Genomic DNA, 21,205 nt, shown 5'->3' with positions numbered 1-21,205 from the left:
CACTTGCTACCTGTTTTACCTCTCAAAATGAAATCATAATTTGTAATTTTAATAACTGAGAAAATTTTCTGCAATATGAGGTGTGGATAGAAGTCATGAACTACTTCTATTTTTCTTTTTTAACTGAGTAGCGAGGTCATGATTTTCCAGAGCCACACTCCATTTCAAAAGGCGGCGGTAATGCATATTTCTTCCCCCCCAACTGTCATAAAAGTAGAAGAAGAAAAAGACACATGGCTTTAGCCAGAAGAGCTTCAGACTTTAGTTTTGTATTCACTTTTAAGCATATGCAAAGTGGCAACAATTGCAAATCAAGCATGAATGAAGTAAGTACTTCTATGTTTATCCTACCTCAGTCAGTTAAAAAAAAAAAAGAAAGAAATAGGGCCACCCAACATGACCCTGTTGCCATTATAATTATTTTGGCACAGACGCAAATATCCGATCACAAATTCCAGTGAAATTAGAACAAAAACCGCACTCTGCCACCATTTGACCTTTTAATCAAAGGTGTTATAAATAGTGTGCGCACACACAGTTATAAATATTTTCTCTTTTTATATTAGTTGTCACTGGATTGTTTGTTGTCTGGATCAGCTCATGACGCCGTCTGCAAAAATGTGACGACTGCAACGGGGCATTAAAGTTCTCCAGCGACAATTCGACAGTTTATAATCCAAAGTAAAACACACCATATGTCCAACATCTATTTATAAATGGAAAGTAACAGCTAGTGATCAAAAGCATACCACATCAAATGGCCAACATCTGTCTGTAGAGGTAGATGTCCAGAGAGTGTAATGCACAAATTGTCCACAGTAGGCCGCTGTTACTCACAACATGACGCACCTGAACAATTGGCGTGCACGTGACGTCACTGATGCGAAATAATTAAGAAAATTGGCAGATTTTTTGTGCTTATTTTGTCATTGTTTTTTAATTTAATTTTACCCATTCACACATTACAACACTTGATAAAGATAATCAAATATACTCCAAAAATATGGCAAAAATATTGATTTTTTTTCTCATGTTCTAATTAAACAAATGACAAATTATTGTAAATCAGATGCATGTAATTCACATCTTTATCATTCTGAGCATTAACAAAGCAAAAAGGAAATGATTGAATTCATTACATACTGTATGTCTTAAATTAATTAGCTAAATAAGTCTGCCAAATGTCAGAATTTGCATCTGTCTCAAAACACCCCTATTGGTCGCGCTGTTGTTTCAAACCAGGATCAGGCTTTCAAAGTTTGAACCTTTTATCATCACCACTTGTTGGGCCCTATCAACCATTAGACACACGCACACACTCACAAACCAACTAAAAGGCCCATCAATCATAATGAGAGGCACCTTTCCAGACAATAGATGTGATGTGAGAAGGGAAATGGCACGGTCTTAATTACTGTCTCTTTGTTGCTGACGTCCCCTTTATCTAGCGATGAAGCACACATCGCTCATTAAGTCACAATATTATCGCTAAGGCACATGATCACAATATAGGTCATTTACAGGTTTCAAAATAGAGCTTAAACATCACACTCTTGATATATTAAATAAAAAATGCAGGTTACTGCTGTACATTTTTGTAGCTGATTAAAACACAAGCAGTAAAGCGCCTAGATAGCACAATCGCTAGGGCTTTCCCTCAAAATAGCTACAAAAATAACAGCTGAGAGCTAAAAGTATACGGTGAAGCAGCCAATTGTCTTTTGTGTGTGTGTTTCAAAAAAGTGCAAAAGAAATGCTAACTGGCTTCCCGGGGAAACGTAGGTGGCAACTCGACTGTCAGTGGCTAATTAGCTTTCAGTGTGGCTCTTTTGCGCCAAGCCACCACTGTCTTGTTAACAAGCGAAACCAAAAAGAAATGCTTATGAGCCTTAAAAGCTTTACTTGCTTCCATTTGAGACACATCCCAAACAGGGCCATGTGTCTTTTGTGCTAAATACTGCTGAACCATCTAGGAAAATATCTTTAATTTAATTTTTTTTATAAGTTTTTGCTCGCTAGTCAAAGCAAAAATTCCATAGTTTGTATCTCATTACTTGTATCTCAAGGCATTCCACCAAATTGTGCATTCCAGTTCTTTTAGGTGAACTGAATCTTTAGAATCCGTTCACTCAAACGAATCGTTCAATGAATCCCTAATAATTGGCTAATCGAGGCTCGTAAACATGTCCACACACAAACACGCGGTGTCCATCTATCTATCTACTTTAAAACATATAGGTGCCGCTACACCAGTGAAAAATAAATGCGATCTCAAGACACGCTTTAATTAATGGTAGGCGGCCGACGCTCCGATCCACAAGGGCGGCCGGGTTCTCTTAACTCAGCGCTAGCTTACTGAACGGGTTCGAGATCAATAGATCATTTGAACGCGCGCGAGAGAGAGATGGAGGGGGAGGCAAACCTATTCATGAATGTGCGGGAAAGAAAAAAAAAAAACAAGTGTAACCTACAGTTGAGTAAGAGGTGAGCATTCATTATCGACTTGTTTCTTCTGTAGGTATGTTTTACAGCAATTATCTATTTTTCAAGGTCTTTAAATGGACTTTTACAATCATACAAGTGTCATGTAGCTAGCTAGCTAGCTTACATTTTCGTTGCGCTCCGTCTGGATGATTAGAAGTGAACAGAAAGATAAAAACCGTGTTTGTTTTTTGTAAATAAAAGACCAAAACATCGAAAATAAAAAGAAGTATTGATCGTGACGAGCGTTTCCTTGTTTTTTATTCTTGCTCGGCAGCTTCAAAACATGTTGGGTCGGGATCGATACGAGCGGTGGGGGAAACGCAGCCATGACCAATTATGAATATTGCTTCTGTGAGACAATGTCGATAAGTCCACAATTAGCTTTTGCTCCTCGCCGCTCGGCAGACGCGCTTATGGCATCCGTTTGGGTGAAAACTCGAGACAGAACATGTTATTATTCTTTTTCTTTTGTCCACATTCTCATAAAGTCTACTGTGACTGATGGATGGCCGCTTTTTCACACAGGTACAATTTAAGCTTGTCAGTTTTCAACCGTTTTGGACACTATTACATTATTATATTCTGTTTTTTGTTAAGCTTCTCAGAAAATTGCAAGTATGTTTAAAAAAATAGTGAAACATTGCTTTTAAAAGGATGACAAACGTTTTTTTTTTCGCATCGTCGTTAGCTTAGCATTGCGCTAAGCTAATGCTAAGCTAATGACCATGCGGTCATTCGTGCTGGTTGTCTAAATGTCTCATGAAAATAGCTTTTTTTTTTGGCATGAGATTTATTTATTTTCTCTTTCTCAGGCATCAAATTATAAGAGAAGTAAAAAAGGAAGCTAACTAATGCTACCAGATGCACGCCATCATCTTCCACTCAAGCACCACCAAGGTAGGTTTCAATGATTTTAAAAACTTTCCAAACAGAACCACCAAGGTAGGTTTCAATGATTTTAAAAACTTTCCAAACTGCACCAACAAGGTAGGTTTCAATGATTTTAAAAACTTTCCACTCAAGCACCATCAAGGTAGGTTTCAATGATTTTAAAAACTTTCCACTCAAGCACCATCAAGGTAGGTTTCAATGATTTTAAAAACTTTCCAAACAGCACCACCAAAGTAGGTTTCAATGATTTTAAAAACTTTCCAAACAGCACCACCAAGGTAGTTTCAATGATTTTAAAAACTTTCCAAACAGAACCACCAAGGTAGGTTTCAATGATTTTAAAAACTTTCCAAACAGCACCAACAAGGTAGGTTTCAATGACATTAAAAACTTTCCAAACAGAACCACCAAGGTAGGTTTCAATGATTTTAAAAACTTTCCAAACAGAACCACCAAGGTAGGTTTCAATGATTTAAAAAACTTTCCAAACAGCACCACCAAGGTAGGTTTCAATGATTTTAAAAACTTTCCAAACAGAACCACCAAGGTAGGTTTCAATGATTTTAAAAAGTTTCCAAAACAGAACCACCAAGGTAGGTTTCAATGATTTTAAAAACTTTCCAAACAGAACCACCAAGGTAGGTTTCAATGATTTTAAAAACTTTCCAAACAGAAGCACCAAGGTAGGTTTCAATGATTTTAAAAACTTGCCAAACAGCACCACCAAGGTAGGTTTCAATGATTTTAAAAACTTTCCAAACAGCACCAAGATAGGTTTCAATGATCTTAAAATCTTTCCAAACAGCACCACCAAGGTAGGTTTCAATGATTTTAAAAACTTGTCAAACAGCACCACCAAGGTAGGTTTCAATGATTTTAAAAACTTTCCAAACAGAACCACCAAGGTAGGTTTCAATGATTTTAAAAAGTTTCCAAAACAGAACCACCAAGGTAGGTTTCAATGATTTTAAAAACTTTCCAAACAGCACCAACAAGGTAGGTTTCAATGACATTAAAAACTTTCCAAACAGAACCACCAAGGTAGGTTTCAATGATTTAAAAAACTTTCCAAACAGCACCACCAAGGTAGTTTTCAATGATTTTAAAAACTTTCCAAACAGCACCAACAAGGTAGGTTTCAATGACATTAAAAACTTTCCAAACAGAACCACCAAGGTAGGTTTCAATGATTTAAAAAACTTTCCAAACAGCACCACCAAGGTAGGTTTCAATGATTTTAAAAACTTTCCAAACAGAACCACCAAGGTAGGTTTCAATGATTTTAAAAACTTTCCAAACAGCACCACCAAGGTAGGTTTCAATGATTTTAAAAACTTTCCAAACAGCACCAACAAGGTAGGTTTCAATGATTTTAAAAACTTTCTAAACAGCACCAACAAGGTAGGTTTCAATGATTTTAAAAACTTTCCAAACAGAACCAACAAGGTAAGTTCCAATGATTTTAAAAACTCTCCAAACAGCACCACCAAGGTAGGTTTTAATGATTTTAAAAACTTTCCAAACACCACCAAGGTAAGTTTCAATGATCTTAAAAACTTTCCAAACAGTTTCAACCTTTTTTAAAACATATTTATTATGATTTTGCACTGTAATGGGCATTTCTAGGGTAAAAAAAATCTATTTTGTACTGTAGTGGCAGTTTGTAGGCCACAAAAAATCTTTTTTATGACAATTTACATATAAAAAAAGACCAGTTTCAAGCCAGGGTTAGTTTATTTAGTTTCAAACCTTGGTTAGGATGTCAAATTAGGGTTTTGCAGCATGGTTGAGGTAGGGTTCCGTCCTCTTGGGTCTCCTGCTCCAGGCGTCTCCCCTCTTCATCTTCTCAAGAGTAGCCGTCGACAGGCTGCAGTAGGATAATTGAGAGTTGTATGGATCGCACGGGGAACATCGATTTCCTTCCACCGCTCTGTAACCCCCACTCCATTCTCCTCAATCCCGCCTCCCCATCTCTCGCTGACACCTTCTTCTTCATTTGGTCGGGCTCTGGGGTAGGGTGTCGAGACAGAAGCAGAGACAATTCATATTGCGGCCTTTGTAGCGGACCGGCCTACCGGGAAATTGCCAGAAAGTTCACGTTATCGTGCGTCAGCATTTTCAAGCGGCTGTTGTAACTAAATTGAACCTTGAATAAATGCCCTACCCCTTGATAGGATAACAACCAAGTGCAGATTGAAAGCGGGAAGAAAATAATTACCAAATTTGCCACTTGTCAGTCGTACAGGAGCTCGTCAAGGCCGAGCCTGATGAATTGATTTTGCGGTAAAGCAACGCAACCGTGACTGGAGGACTTTTGAGATTTGATTTCCAGTCTGAGCTCTGAATATCAAAAAACATATCCCCTTGCTGCTACACGGAAGATCGGTCCTTGAAATACTCAAATATTAATCAGCGGCAATCTGCTCTCGTTCGACTGCGTACTCGTTATAGTTATGTTTTTAGAGCACTTGACTTGGAGAGCACTTTTGACGGATCCCATTGAAAATAACAAAGGCTTTGATTAGATTCTCATTTCACTCTGCTCCTCTCTGGGCTTCTCAGTGCAGCAGTGATATAGGTTTAATTCTCCTTGACGTCTAAGGGCGGCAATAACCACATGGAAGCCTGCCAAAGTTCCGCTGCGAGTCCAATCAGCTGCCACCATACGGCGGCCAGAAAAATCAGCGAATTTTTTTTGGAATGAATGTTTGTATGTTCCCCCCCCCCCCTCATTGTTATTTTGCGTCGCATTCCTCGTGACTCGTGAAGCATTTTGACATTGCGCTGGATCTTTCTCCATTCTTTTTGTTCATACAGTACAGAGCATTTTAAGGATAGATTACAGTGTGAGCAAACTCCAGGCTGGAAGCGCTTCTCCTTTTTTCGGCGTCAAAGTTCCCTTTGAAGGCGGTCGCGGGTCGGGCGGGGGGGGGGGGGCGGGCTTGACAGGCAAAGGACATTGACACTATTGAACAATGGCAATTAATAATAGACGGCAAGGGAGAAGGAGAGATGAGAGACCTTTTAGTTCTCCATCGCTAAATCCTCGCTGACGGCCATGGCCGAGCTTATCCCACCCCCCCGCCTCCCCCCTTTAATAAGCGCACACACATTTCTTATTTCCACTCATTTTGCTATGATTGCGCCTCGTCTTAACGCACACACAGACACACACAAGTGCCCTAAAGAGTGGAGATTGCCTCATTCTATCATCACTGGCCTTATTTAAGTCACTAGGGGGAGAAGGAGAAGAAGAAAACAACACACAAAATGACGAGCAAGTTGCAAAGAACATCACTTTAATGATTTTAATGTAAAAAAAAAAAAACTTGTGAACTTCAAACGTTGGATCATAGCTGTCATTTTTAAACGTTTTGCATTCTATTTCACTGTTATTAGTGATTTTATATGCAACAGAATAATTATTTTTTATAGATAATGATATTAACGAATGTGTGTGTGTTAGTCACACAGGGCGAGTGCGCACTTTTGGATGAGTTCACAAAATCATTTTCACTGGAGGTGAAAATGACAATGCGGTTGCCTAGCAACGTGTAGTCTCGTACACACAACTACACACACACACACGATACTGTGCAAAGTGATGGAACTCTGCTCTACAAAGTAGGATTATGTGACCTTTGTTTGATCATAATGCTCATTTTTAGTATGCAGGCAAAATAAGCAAAGCTGTGCAAACACACACACACACACGCACACATGGGAGGAAGTTTTTTCTTTGGGTTTGTGCGCATGCCGGCGTCACTGGCACCCCTCCTCCTCCCCCTGGTGGCAGGATGCTTTAGCCGCCTTGAGACCGCAGCCGAAAAACAAAACAAATTTTTATGTCGCCTCTTTTCAAAGTCTCCCGTCGCATCACCCGTCCAGGGAAAATAAAGGCGCCGCAAAATCGCTTTTGGGCGAGGGACGTTACGACAAGGGGTGGGGATGGTGCCCAAGCACTACTTTTGCGGGCCGCGTTTAGCCCACGGGCCAATATTTCACACCTCCCCCACATGATCATCAGAGCAATAAAACAATAGCAACTCTGAACGACGCCCACGCCGGTGTACTAATCTCATTCTCGAGCCTGTATTTGGAAGCCCACCCATGCTTGCCCGCCCCCTCCCGCCCCCACTCTTGCATCTCACATTCGAATAAATCCGTAATCTATTTCGCGATTACGCAGCGAATAATTAGCTACAGACGAATATGTGGGCCGCAATCGTTCACTGGTCTTCAGATTATTAATCACGACTCCAGACCTGATCGGGCTCCTCGCCTGTGAAATTATAGTTCTACTTAGGCAAACAACAATAATGGATGGTACTGGCTCCAGCGGGGCGAAAGACGAGAAGAAAAAGCAAGAGTAAAAGAGAGAGAAAGACCCTGAATAATAAGCTAAGGCGCAAGGAGAAAAGCCGTGTCACGTGCCAATATTATCGAGACGCACCGCTAGCTACGGCGCTCCGGGAAATTACCAACAGCATTTCTTTTTTTTTTTTTTCTCCTCAAAATGCAACACATCAATTCTTCCCTCCGAATATGACGGCGAACAAGCCATAACTCAGCCGCGCTTTATTTATAGAGCACTTTGGAAACGAGCACGCATAGCTGCATACAAAGTGCTCAACGTCAAATAAAACGCAGACGTATCAAAACAAAAAGCGTATTTACATTAAAAACAGTAAACAACATAAAACACTCGAGTCGGATTCGAAAGAATAAGTGTTTTAGTGATACGGTTGATTATTATTTTTTTGGGCATTGACACCAAGCGCTATTTTACGCGTCAACATGGATTTTTGTTTTCTCTTGCTCAGCAATCTTCAGCCAGCCATCCATCCATCCAGCCTGTCTGATCTACCGTATGCAAAGCGACGCTAGTTGAGGGAAAAACAAAAGCGTGTGTGTGTAGGTTGGCGCTGGTGTCGCCTCCTACTAGCCACCCGCATTAAATATACATCTGACAGAGTGGGGATAAAGAGACATCATCACGGGCCAGCGCTTAAGCGGAATACACTTATGCGGAAGCCCCGGTGGAGAACAGGGGGGCTCCCTACGCACAGCAAAAAATAAATAAAAAAAATGCTGGGTTATTTTCTTAACTCTGATAATTTTTAGTTATTTTTTTTCTGTAAATTTTTTTGGGTCAATTTTCAAATTTGCAAAGTTTTTGCGAAATGAATGGAAATGCCGTGAAATTAATATACTGTAGCGCGTGTGTATTTTAATGAAGAAAAACAGCGCGCTACTATATTGAAATTAATAACGATACTAATATTGCATCAGTTTTAGATCGGACTTTTCTGGACATTCAAAGATGCTTCATTATTTATGCACTCGCGTATTCATGCTTTGGTGCTGGTGAAATACGTTGTGTAGCTACAGTTGCCCTGGGGTAGGCTGACTTCATAAAAACATACAGTAATGACATAATTAAATCAAATTAAAATAAACACACCGCATCAATTTAATGGCCACTTTCTGGCAGCCTCGGGGCAATAATATAAGAGAAGTATGCCACATGCCAACTTCTCTTAGTTCATCAGTACGGCACTTATATGATATTTAAATTTCAGTCATATTGTCTGTCTACATGAGTTGCTGCACCGTTTGTAGCAATCGGTTGATTTAAGTCGTATGGCGTCAGATTTTTCTGCACAATTCGAGATTTGGGCAATTTGCGCGTGTGTTTACGCAGTTTGTAATTTCTGTCCACATTTATTGATCTTTGAGCACATTTGCAAAAGGCATTTGTGAAATGTTGGGCCAATTAACCAAACATTGTGTACATCGACAAACATTTTTCACATTTACGGTCATTAGCAGACATCCACGGCTGCACATGCATCTTAATGTAGCCTAGCGCGCTCATGATTACAAATTGTGTCGTGATGATTCGAGCCGGTTGCTTGCCTATTTTATCCACTGGCATCCTTGGTGTTTGTGTTGTTGCTGCAGTCTTAAATCCCAGGAGTCTTGCTGAGAGCCATGACGACTGATTGCCCCCCCCCCCCCTCCCCTCCCCACAGCAATAATATTCAAAGAGTTAGTGGGCAGGGGGGGGGTTGCTTGTATTTTACGACATCGTCTCTGTTGGTTTTTAAGGCCCGCTCAACACTGCGGCGCTTATTTTCATTTTCATCCATATTGGCCGCTCCTTCTTGTGCGATGTCATCACGCAACGGCAAGAGATTCCCTTTACGCATTTCAACTGCGGAGAAAAGGAGCCTTTTGAAGCAGCACAAGCTGTTGGCTTCGCTTTTATAAACACACACACACACACACACACACACAGACACACACACCTCTGGAGGAAGCGGAGAGCAGTCAACCTGCAACATGGCGGCCGCTTGGGAATCACCGGCGAGCTTTTTCTTCCTTGCTCTCAAGATAGAAACAAAGACAAGTTGAAAGGTGGCCGTTTTGTAAGACTTCCCGAATGCGATCCCCCCCCCCCCCCCCGTATTAAGTTGTAGGATGCAATGTTGTTTGAAAAGCAGTCGAGTTGTTTTGACACCTTGTATTCTCGTGACAAGTCTCCGTGCAGCCTTTCCACCAGTTCGCTTCAGACTGCGCTTTCGTTTTTTTCGGAATCTTTAATTGCAAAGGTTCCCAAAGGTTGTGTTGTTGTTTTTTGCATTCAGATAAAAGTTGAGCATTTTGTGATGAAATGAAACCGATTTTGTGAATCAAGCAGATGAGTTAATGTTGCTTGAAAAGCAACTGAGTTGTTTTGACACCGCGCATGACCTTCTCTGGAGATATTCGTGCAATGCGAATGTGCCAATGGAAATAACTGGCACTTAGTCACACAAAATATCTGCCGGCAAGCCAAGCAACTCGTATTATCGTCAAAGTTGAAAAGGGGAAAAATATTATTCATACTCGAGATGAATAAAACACGTTTGAGTTGCAGACAAAAAAGGTTTTAATTTTACCGTTCCCGGATGAGGTTGTCGACCTTATTTCTCGGCGTAAATCCGCATTTGTAGGAGATCCCTCGTAGGGACGCTTGCGTGACGGATTAGGAGGTGACATCAGATAAGGCAACACGGGGCGGAAGCATAAAGAGGGAGACAACATCTCAGACGCGCGACACCTTGGGCCAAATCTGCAGCGACAGATAACCACAACCGCGAGGGGCCCGAGAGGACCTCGTCGCTCTGGTACGAATTTGACGAGATTCTTATCTCCTTGTTGTTGACACGGTCGGCCGAAAGCCTCTCGGGGCGATTATTGTGCTGAGTGAACCTGCCCCGACAAAGTGGCGATACTGGTTCATTTGTGGTGGTCGCTGAGTTCGGTACTAGGCCTTGAGGGTGGGGGGGGGGGGGTGACTGAATTTCGAGATGCCACCGATGGCTGGTATCGACGGTTTTCACAAGAACCGATACCGTCAAATAAGACTGGCATTGGCACAGGTACAATACCTCGGTACCCCTTTATATTCATGATGTAGAAATGATTTTAAAATGATTTCTGTGTCCGTAGGAAAGTTTTTCCCACTCTCAACTGATTGATGACAACATACAAAGTCAAGTGAGAATTTTTAAGTGTGCAATTGCCCTCTCCGCCTTTTAAATGTAGACCTAAAATTATGAACAAGTTGCGGCAGTAAACGGTAAGTCCATAAAAGGGTCCCGCAGAACCGACCTGTTTTGCACTAAAGCTATTAACTGATATTTAGTATTCAGTCTCTTAAAATGTATCAAGAAAAAAAAACCCACAAATTACTTTGCTGCTCAAACTTGCCATCTATTAGCCTTTAGAATATCAGGTATCAAATTCTGAGTACCAGCCAATTTCGCAACAGCCACAAAGTGCTCATTTAAGTGGTTGAAAGTGCCCCCTCTAGCGGACAGAATTAGCAACAACAGTTTTACTGAAAAAATTGCAGGTAATGGAAGGTGATTATATGTTCACCGCAATTTCAACACAAAGTCAGCTGCCTAGTTTTCTTTTAGTTGCTATCAGCCATCACCAACAGCGAATTTTTTCTCTCTCAGGCGAAATATTGACATTTGGGTTTTTAAGTGCTTCCAAATTTGCGTCCACATCTTTTTGTAGTCAAGTTCACGCCGCTTTCATAAGGCCGGTGTGGGTTAGCGAGCATAAGCTAAGCTTTAAGCCGCCGCCGAATAAAGTCGCCGCTTGACTGAAACACTGGCAGTTTGTTTTGGGTTCCATTTAGACGCAGCGGGGGGTGCGCACCACCGACACCACTGGAGGAAGCAATCCAGCGCTAAACGGACTGAGCGCAAATAAAGACAAATTCGAGGGGGGGGGGGGACAAAGTCATTTGGATAAGAGCAGAGAAACTTGAATGTCACGATGCACCAGTCTAAAAAAACAAATCACCGGAATAGAACTAGTCAAGGTATCTATCCCCGAGGTTTATTGATCATTGTTAGCTTTCATATTTGAATCGCGTAGCGTCTAGCGTGAATCGAATTTTTCTTCTAACCTCAAAAAAATATGTTTTGCTAAACAACAAAAAGAAAAGAAAGCCAACGTGTTGTCTGATCTCATCCCTTTCCCCTGGACATCGTATTGATCCCCTATCGATAAACACCTCGGGGCTCTTGTTGAATGTGAAGCGAGGAAGGGGGGGTAACTACAAGCGTTGCTGCTGAGATAAAACGAAACCTCTTCTGTGTTAGTTTGGACTTCTGACTTGACGCTTCCTACGCTCTCCGAAATACCTTCCACTCAAATCCCAGAGCTGGAAATTGACAAAAGAGCAAAAGTATGTTTTTTGTAGAAGTGCGCGCAGCAACTAGCTTAAGCTTGACTTTTTTCATGATTGCCACTTCTTCTTTTTTTTTTTTTTCCCGGAGCCAGAAGCTGAGTAAAGATAGCCGAGGATAACAGGCAGCAGAGGTCAGCAAAGCACAAAATGAAAGGGGCACGGGCTGTGATCCTGTCCAGCTCTCGCCATCCGGCAAATTGACCTTCATTGGCTTCCCACTTATTTGCTCGCCATTGATAAAATGTCTCGGCGGCTTGCCGGAGCATCAACCTTCGCCCGGTTGTTTGTCGTCACCTCTTGCAAACACCGAGACGTTTTTACAACTGCGCCGTGACGTACGACAAAGGTGATTCATTTCAAGGCCGAATGAAAACAGCGGCAAGGCCAAAAGGGAGCCAACGTAATGGTTTCGGACACTGTGTCCCATAATAATAATTTAAAAATAAAATCTAATCAACTGTGAAATGTGAATTAGATTTAAATTCGCCCCATTGAAAATAATAAATAAAATTAGGCTCAGTTATTTTTTCAGTTTAACAAAAAATACATTTTTTTGTTAAATTTTCCTTCAAAACAATTCCTACTTTTAAAAGAAGTCTAAAATTCTGCATTTTAAAAATGACAAATGAATGGACAAAAAAAACATTCACCATTTTTCAGTTCAATCAACATAAAACCAATAAAAATAAAAAATGCCGTCATGGGAAAATTGCCCACATCCAAGCTGTAATAACCCATTTTTAATTTTTTCACCTTCTCTAAACTCATTCTACCGCATCCAAACAAATAATGCACCGTTTTCATAAAAGCGCAACATTCCGTGGAGACACAGCATCCCATAATTCAGTTTGATGCTTCTTAATCTTGAGGAAAATAAACATTTTTAATCACGGACGATTCCCCCGTTTCATCTTAAGCGGCGGCGGCGACTGCCGACTGTGAAGCTTTCTCTCGCGGAATGTACGAGACATGCACGGGTAAAATAAAAAGCAATTAATCCCGGACTAATCAGAACGGCGATACCGTACGAGCGTCTTTTGTGCGCGTGGTCCAAAGCGTAATTACGCTTTTATTGTGGAGCTGACAGTGCGTCAAATGATTCGCTCTCGAGTCGGCAAAATGCCTCATTATGTCGTCTTTTGTGTTGACAAATTCAGTGCGACGACGACAAGTTTAAAGGCGCAGCCGTGACTGACGAGGTATCAATTATTCGACACGACAACTTCGCCGAAACTGTTTTTGGAATATTCACACGGCGCTCGTACGGCCTCCCGCCGTTTAACGAAAGATGATTGTGAGCGATCGGAGGAGGCAAAGTGTTTTCTTGCCCGAATCCGCAATCAATCAATTGCTAAAGGTCAAACGTTTTCCCGGGTGTGATTGTAGCGCAAAGGATTACCGTTTGTTTTAATCATGTTACGCCAAAGCCAAGACGTGACCTTTTCAATTTTTGGAGGTGCCGTGTGGGCTGTGCTAAGAGTCGTTTTTTTTTAATAATCTTGAATTGCATTCCGACTTGAGCTTCAAAATGAAGTTTTAAAGTGGTATCGGTGTTGTAGTATCGGCACCGCTTTCGAAGTCCAGGCCAGAAACATTTTTGAACATTTTAGATGCTACGCGTTAAAAAAAAAAAAATCTCACATCTGATCAATTTATCGATCCTAGTGTTGGTCCCCGATCAATGCTCTCCTTTGGCTTAATTGATTCCATATTTCAGTGCGGGAGATGTCTCCTCAAACGTCACATCGACTGCTGTGTTTTTTTTTTTTTTTTTTTTATTGGTTCGGTTGAGGACGAGCTCGTCAATAAAGTCTCTGCCTGCCACTGGTGCTCCGTATTAGCAGCTCTAATTTAATAATGGTGGAAGGGAGAGAAGCTGAGCCCAGTCCACTTTCCTTCTTTAAATGTCAAGACACGCTTGACACACACATGCACACACACACACAGGACGTACATACACTTTTCCAAGCATTTAATATTCATGCCTTTTACGTAACCTTTACGTAATGATGGGACGTGTTCCGATGTGTTTGTGTGAGTCTCTCCTCTGTAGTTTCCCTCATTATGAGAAAGCTCTTTAATGTTGGTGTCCCAGTGGAGAAGAGAAAGGCGGTGTATATATGTGTGTGTGTGTCTGTGTGTGTTGTTATTGCGGGGAGAAACGTTGGGGCGGGCGCCAGACAGACACTCCTGCTCATGCCGCATGATCTCGACGATGATGACGCCCATTTTCGACTCACTCAATTCCATGCAGGTTACACACACACACATCGGGAGGCACGCATACACACACGATGCATAAATGTAAAAGGACGGCTTCGGTGTTGAATGCAAAATGGCAAATTCCATATGTTCCCTCCTAATGTTTTATTCTTGTACAAATCATAGTTTTACATTACATTGCCAATCTAGGAGAGAAAAATGATAGCTCTAAAACTTTACAGCTGGGGTAGAAAAAAAACGGGCGAAAGATGTAATCAATTTAACAAGAAGTATTTTGTAATAAACGTGAAATATTATAGCGTAATTTTACAGGAAAAAATGATCAATTATCAGATAAAATTGTAATTTCACCAGAATAAATATCACAATTTGGGAAAATCACATTTTTCTGCAATAGCCACCGCACGTCTGCTGCCATCTACTGGTGAACACTGTTACTACAACCTTCACCAGCACAGCCGCAGTCATTTTTGGTTTAAAAAACAAAACAAAACATCAAGGGCCACTCTGAGCAATGCCGCCTTCCCCTCCAAGTGTGTCGAGAGGACAAAAAAAAACCCCGAAGGATTGTCCTGTCCGTGTGTACCTGTATCGCCCATGTGTGTCATTCTCCAGCGAGCGTGTGCGTGCTCTGTTTACCACTGATAATTCCCCCCCAGCAGGAATGTCAGCAGCAGGAATGTCAGAGTCACGCTCTAACTCGCGGTCCATCTGCCGCTCGCTGTCCGCCCGCCTCAGCGTCTTACCTCGCCCGCTATCAGCGGACTCCATTTGAAACGGCCCGGGGGGGACGTAAGGGGGGGGTCGTCATCCCAAAGATCAGGAAGAAGAATCTCAGGGTATATTGTGCGACTAACAGGAGCCTTGTGACCGCTACTTGAGCACAGTCACTGAGCAGCCAGATGGAGCGCCAGGAGGCGTTTTGGTAGAGTTAAAAAAATAAAAGGACAGCATTGGCAGCGGACCCTCAATAAGAATCCTTAAGCACGACACTCGACGGTAATCCGCACACTGTCGCACTTTATCACTGGACTCGACACGTGGGGAGGAAAGGGGGACATGTCGAATTCGGTCATCCGTTTGCTGAGTCATTGCACTCGCAAGTCAAAGCAATCAGAGGTTATGTCAACGGTTTCTATCTCAAGGCTGCGTTCTATCGCGGGAGGATAGCGGAGTCGTCGGCAGAGCTGTGACAAGTACAACACGTCCTCCTGTTCAGCCGTGACTCTCGCGCCGGCATCGTCCTTTACGAGAGCTAATGGCTTTGAATGCAGATGAGGCAGCCGCGCGTCACGGGTCAACTGCTTCATGAAGTGCTGCCAAAACAAGCGCGGGAGGGACATAAAAAAATAAAATAAAAAAAAAACACGCTTTTTACAGATCCCACGCCAAGGAGACAGACACTTCCAAAAGAGATCAAGAAAACTCAATGTAAACAGGTGGAGCTTTGGACTTGATTTTTGTTTTTTCCTCCATGACAGGATGCTACTTGGGGGAAAAAAAAGGTGAGGCTAGTGACGGCAAGGCGGTTCTGAGAGAAGACAGGAGCTTGAATTTTGTTTTTAGTGGGTCAATCCACCAGAGTGGAAGAAATATATATTGGATAAAAACACATTAAATAATACTAATAGATTTTTTTATGGCCTCTTGTGGCATTATGGTATCAAGAAATTATATCTTTGTTAAAGTGAGGTGATGATTTTCTATTTAGACAAAAATAGTGCTTTGCTGCCATCTCGTAGTGTGTAGATGTCAAGGCAATATATGTGGGTTGAGAAGTTTTGTTTGGACAAAACAAGTGCTTCACTGTAATGTTGTATTATCTTAGTGTGAGTTTCGTTTAGACAAAAATAGTGCTTTGTCGCCGTTAAGGACTTGTGTGGAAGTGGGTTGAGGAGTTTCAACCAGACGGGGAAAAAAATGCAACACAGGCGCACGAGGTGTCAAAAAGACTTTTATTTTTCCCCGCAGTGTGACACGCTGACGGCGCAAAATACAAATGAGCCGCTTTCAAACACGCAGCGGCACAACTCATTCAGCCAGCACTCTAATCAGCATGTGTGTGGAAATGATGACTTTCGTACTAATTAGCTCAGGTGCTTTGGGCAGTGGCTTATAATGGATGCGGAGGACGCTCCACGCGGCGTTGATCGCTTTCAATATTTTCGATGCTTTACATGCAGACGCGGCAAATTTTTATCAGGCTAAGAGACGTCTTTATGAGTTTTCCACGATGACAGGGGAAAAAAGTGACGATAACCATAGAGTGGGATACGGTGACGCAATTTCACTAAATTCATGACAAAGACAAACAAAATGACGGCCATGTTGTCCCTGGGTACTCATCCACTGCATCCCATTAGCCCGCCATTGTTAATGATAATGTCACAACTGAAGGCTGTCGTCGTCGGTGCGTTTGACCCATCGGCGTCCCCCACTGGTCCGGAGCAGGGATAACACCCCCTCGGAGGGGGCGCTCATTAATCATCTCCGTTGAAAGGCGGCCAGGACGCTAGCGATTCGCCGTGCCTTTCTTCCGTCCTCTTCTTCTTCTTCCTCGGCCACGTAGCGTAATGGGGTCACTGCACCCATTTAACAGGAAGGATGGCGAGCCGGTGAGAGAGATTAAATAATAAGTAACAAAGTGGGAAGGACAGTGGAGTAGGCAGCCATAAGAAAAGGAGGGAGGAAATAATTACCGAGGGGGAGGTGTTAAGAAAGGATGGAGAAGATGACAGAGGCTTAGGAAAGGGAAAGGTATTGTGTATTTGACATATTTACTCATCATAGCTACAAAATGGCAACTTCACCAAACAGCCGCAGTTACAAGTTGTAGCAACTCGGAACTTTTTTTTTTTAATGGGAGACTTTCAAAGCTGTGTGAGCTCATTTGTAGGAGAAAGGGATGAAGATTAGGTCCTGTGAGGCTTTTAAGGATTTGGGGGCCATTAAGCATAATGGATTTCATGTTAGCCTTTCTTTCTAGTCGCCCCCTTGTTGGAGAGAGGTTAGCCGAGATGTCGGGCGTAAGGAAGTTAACCGTCGTTCCGTCACGCTCGCTGCTCTCGGTGATGAGCCAAATCCTACCACACACAAAAAAAAAAAAACTCCGCGATCCTCCGAGCGTGTACATTTATGAAGATGTTTTCCCCACGTTTCTGTCACTGTTTTGCTTCTCGAAAGGACGGGCCAAGGGAAATCTTCAAAACGTACAAACAAAAACGTTTGAGCTACCAGACACAAAACCCAGAATATATATATTTTTTGTTTTTGTTTTCCCAGACTACTGTTAACTAATTAGGGTCAGACTTGGAAGTTGCTTTGTGCTTTTCTTTGTAAGCAGCCCACCCAATTTTCCCACTCAGCGACTGACTGTGCAATTATATACGATAGAAGTCAAGTGATGTTACGGGAAAAATGAAGGCTCGTCGTAATTACTCTGATCACACCATAGCGCATAGTAATTACGCTGCAATTACTCCATTGTACAGCGTTAAAGCCTCGTGTTGACACGTTCAAGCGCAACTAAAACGACAATCAATGAGAGAAATGAAAGCGTACTACGATTGTCGATACACGCAAATGGCGCCAGCTGTTTGAATTTCGCTCGTATCCGAAGGCATGCTTTTGTCTGCTCCGATATACTTTTATTTGTGAATTATTGCTATGCTATTGTTAGCATGCTAATGGTTAAAGTCACAATAAGCAATGTATCTAATGAAAAAAAAAGATTTAAGTCGAGTATCTCAGGTAAAATAATGCTATGCTGTGTTAGCATGCTAATGGATATAGCAGTGTCGTCTTTCCGCTGCCTCCGAACATACACGTTTTCTACTAATGACTTAAATTTGTACTTAATCCTACTAAACGGCACTACAAATAAGCTGCACAGTGTACACGTGGCGACGGATTCGGGATGATTGACTTGTTGCTCGGCAGTTGTTCATTTAAATGTGTTCTCTGCATTTGAATGAGGATTAATTAAGAGCAGAACACGCTGCGAAGCCAACAAGGACGCAAGGCTGCTGATATTGTCAGGATGTTGTTCCATTTGTTAACTCTTCAGTCCAAAGAATAAAATATCGAGAGAATGAATTCATTGAATTCGGCTTTTTACAAGTCCTGGTTTGATTAACCTTTAGAATCAAGCTAAATTACAGATGAGGTAAGAACTGTGGATCCTGAAGTCGGTTTCACTTAAGAAGATTAAATTTGGTAGGCATGTTTATCATGAGTAGAACAGCAGAAATATTTCTAGAAACCATGTTTGAAAAAACAGGAAATTGGCCATTTTGGTTTGAAAGGGCCATTTTAGACTTGACTATTAATTTTTGTTTGACTTCAGCCCTCAAAGGCAGTTTCACTTGGCAACGTGACATTTGGTAGGCATGTCTATCATAAATAGCGCAAAAAATACTCAAAAATAATTTCCCGTCAAGTCAGCCATTTTGATTTGGAGAGGCCATTTTGTCCAGCTGTTAGCAAATTGAAGCCACCGCCTAAATGGTGGCAATTTGATACTTTCAATTCGAGACTGTCATAACTCAGCTCCACAAGGTCACATCTCGACCACACGTCACGCGGGTGATGAAAAGCTCCACCCCGAGAGAGATTGATGCTCCTAGAGATCATCGTTCTTACCTACGAGCAGGTGCGAAATGCCCTCGTTCGTCTCTCTATTTGGGCACCCGCCGTCGTTCTTGGTCGTCGGCGCAATTAGCGATGACAAAGTACAACATTTCTCTCGGCCCTCATGAGTTCATGCGCATATGTTATGAGGGAGAATGTTTGACATTTAAAATGAAACCTTGAAGGCACGGCGCTGACATAATGCTGTATGACAAACAGCCTTTCTGTGTTCCACCCACGTGCCTCCTCTTGACTGTGTGTACCATCAAAAGACAAAAACAATATTTTGCAAAATGAAGCATTTTATCCGTGGAGGGCTCTCCTCCCCGGTTCTCATCTGACAAAGCCAAGCCGCCCGAAATAAATAAAAATACAAATCAATTTCAGGGTTGTTGTGTTCAACCTTGACAACGTCGTCGCCGTCAAGGCTCTGGGCCAAAAAAAAAAAAAAAAAAACTTTCACCAAGTGATCACTAAATCAAGTGTGATGTGACGCTAGCTTGTGAGGTTTGATTCAATAAAAGTGCCGACGTGAAAGTACAAAGAGGTCCCGGCGCTTCCCTCTCATAAATCAAACCGGGAAAAAAGCTACAGTGCGTTATCTGCCACCCCCCTCCGTCGCCGCATAAACATGTCGCAAAACACGGCGCCTCCAAAAGCCGACTTAAATGTCATCATAAATGAAGAGCAAAGTCGACTTTTAGCTCTCCCTGCTAAAATTTGGAAGGCGGTGATAGGAGACGCATTTACCGGGCTCTCCCACTGCTGACTATCCATGCTAACGTTAGCGATTTGCATTTTTGTTAGCATTACACTAAGCTGACTTTGCTATGGTGGTTGTTTTAAAAAGATCTGTAATTCTCTTACGATTAAGTCTTGTCAGGGATAATCTCAGGATAATCTATTTTTCCCCCTGATCAGTCTTAACACAACCCACACAACAGGATAATTGATCCAGATAATATTGATAATCGGGACATTCATTATTTAACTATTGGTAACACACCAAAAGATAATCACCCTGGATAATCTTTCCGACACATCAACACTTGAGGAATAAATGTTATTTTGTACTTTACAACTTGTTTCTGCATTGGGGGCCAACATCTCATTTGGATTTTTGTCCGTTTGATCTCAAAACCATTTTGCAAATGTGCTGAGTGTCCTCCGAGGATGAAATTGGAAAAGGAGAAAAATCCTATTTGAGAGTCCGTCGTCGCTTCAGGTGCTTGATCAGCAGCTCATCTGCTTTACGCTTTTCCTCCCAATTTCAGCCCGACAACCCGCGCTAATCGGCAGAACGCGTCGGAGGGACGCGCGCGGTGTCAAATCCCTAACGGCAAGGAAATGAAACTTTGAAAGCGGCGCCGTCCGTTCTCTCGTTGGAAACGTCAGGCCGGGCCCGGCCCCTGCCGTCTTAGCGTCGGGCCGCCGGCTTACGAGCGACACGCTGACAGACGTGCATCAGCTTACCGGAATAAACACCTTCGCACAGCTGCCATTTTGTCGTGTATACAAGTGGCTCTTTTTAAAGCTCTGATTCCATTTTTTTTTTACACTTTCATCATGTTCATAGAAATTTTAAACATTTCAGTTTCACCCCGTGTCAGATCAAACTCTCAACCTGGGTCGAATCCTCCACCCAGCATTGCTTTGGTACTTTGGGACTCGGCGCTGCTCTCACCCAATTTGGGTTTCTTCTAACCCAACGGTTTTTAAACGCTCACCCACGGAAGCTCGTCTTCCTCCTCTTCATCCCGGCCCAAATTAACGAGTCCTCGGGCAGCCTTAAGCCAGCAAACGCCAGCTCGCTGATCTCACTCCTCCCTTTTCATCTCCCCTCCGTTCAAATCTCCTCGTATCCTCTCTAGCCTACCTTCTTTCTTATCGTCCTCTTCCTTCTTTCCTTCCTCCCTCCCTCTCTCTGGGCACGCAGAGCGATGGCTCCCGTTACTGCAATGCAGAGGCCATTACACTATTGTGCTTGTTTACCGGCGCCGCGCGGCCGTGTGGCGCCGCCGATACAAGAATGTAAATGTTTGCGTGAGGGATGACCCGCCGCGCTCAGCCGCCGTTTGTCAAAAGCCTCTGCGGCGACGCTCCACCGCATCCACAACGGCGGCAGAACGAACGAGCGGATGAGATTTAGTCGTTTTTTAAATTACGTAGATCGCGATGGACATATCGAATTGGTCCAGTCTAGACACAATCAGGAAAAAAAAA

At 42.5% G+C, this 21,205-nt stretch overlaps 1 protein-coding gene across 3 annotated transcripts in view; it reads left to right on the top strand.

Annotated features, from left to right (window-relative positions):
- The first annotated feature begins 2,337 nt into the window (after nt 1-2,337).
- nrd1a (nardilysin a (N-arginine dibasic convertase)) overlaps nt 2,338-21,205 on the top strand; it is a 50,807-nt gene continuing 31,939 nt past the window's right edge. For 2 of the 3 annotated variants that reach the window (XM_049740683.2, XM_049740681.2), the window contains exons 1-2: nt 2,338-2,484; nt 3,297-3,381. The gene's annotated coding sequence lies outside the window, so the exon portion shown is untranslated. Of the gene's footprint in view, nt 2,485-2,972; nt 3,010-3,296; nt 3,382-21,205 lie in introns of all 3 variants that reach the window. The other variant, XM_049740684.2, reaches the window with a different exon arrangement.

Source organism: Syngnathus scovelli, chromosome 14 (assembly GCF_024217435.2).
Source record: "Syngnathus scovelli strain Florida chromosome 14, RoL_Ssco_1.2, whole genome shotgun sequence".
NCBI classification, from domain to species: Eukaryota; Metazoa; Chordata; class Actinopteri; order Syngnathiformes; family Syngnathidae; genus Syngnathus; species Syngnathus scovelli.
Note: the sequence above shows the minus strand (reverse complement) of the source record. Positions and strands in the feature narration are given on the sequence as shown.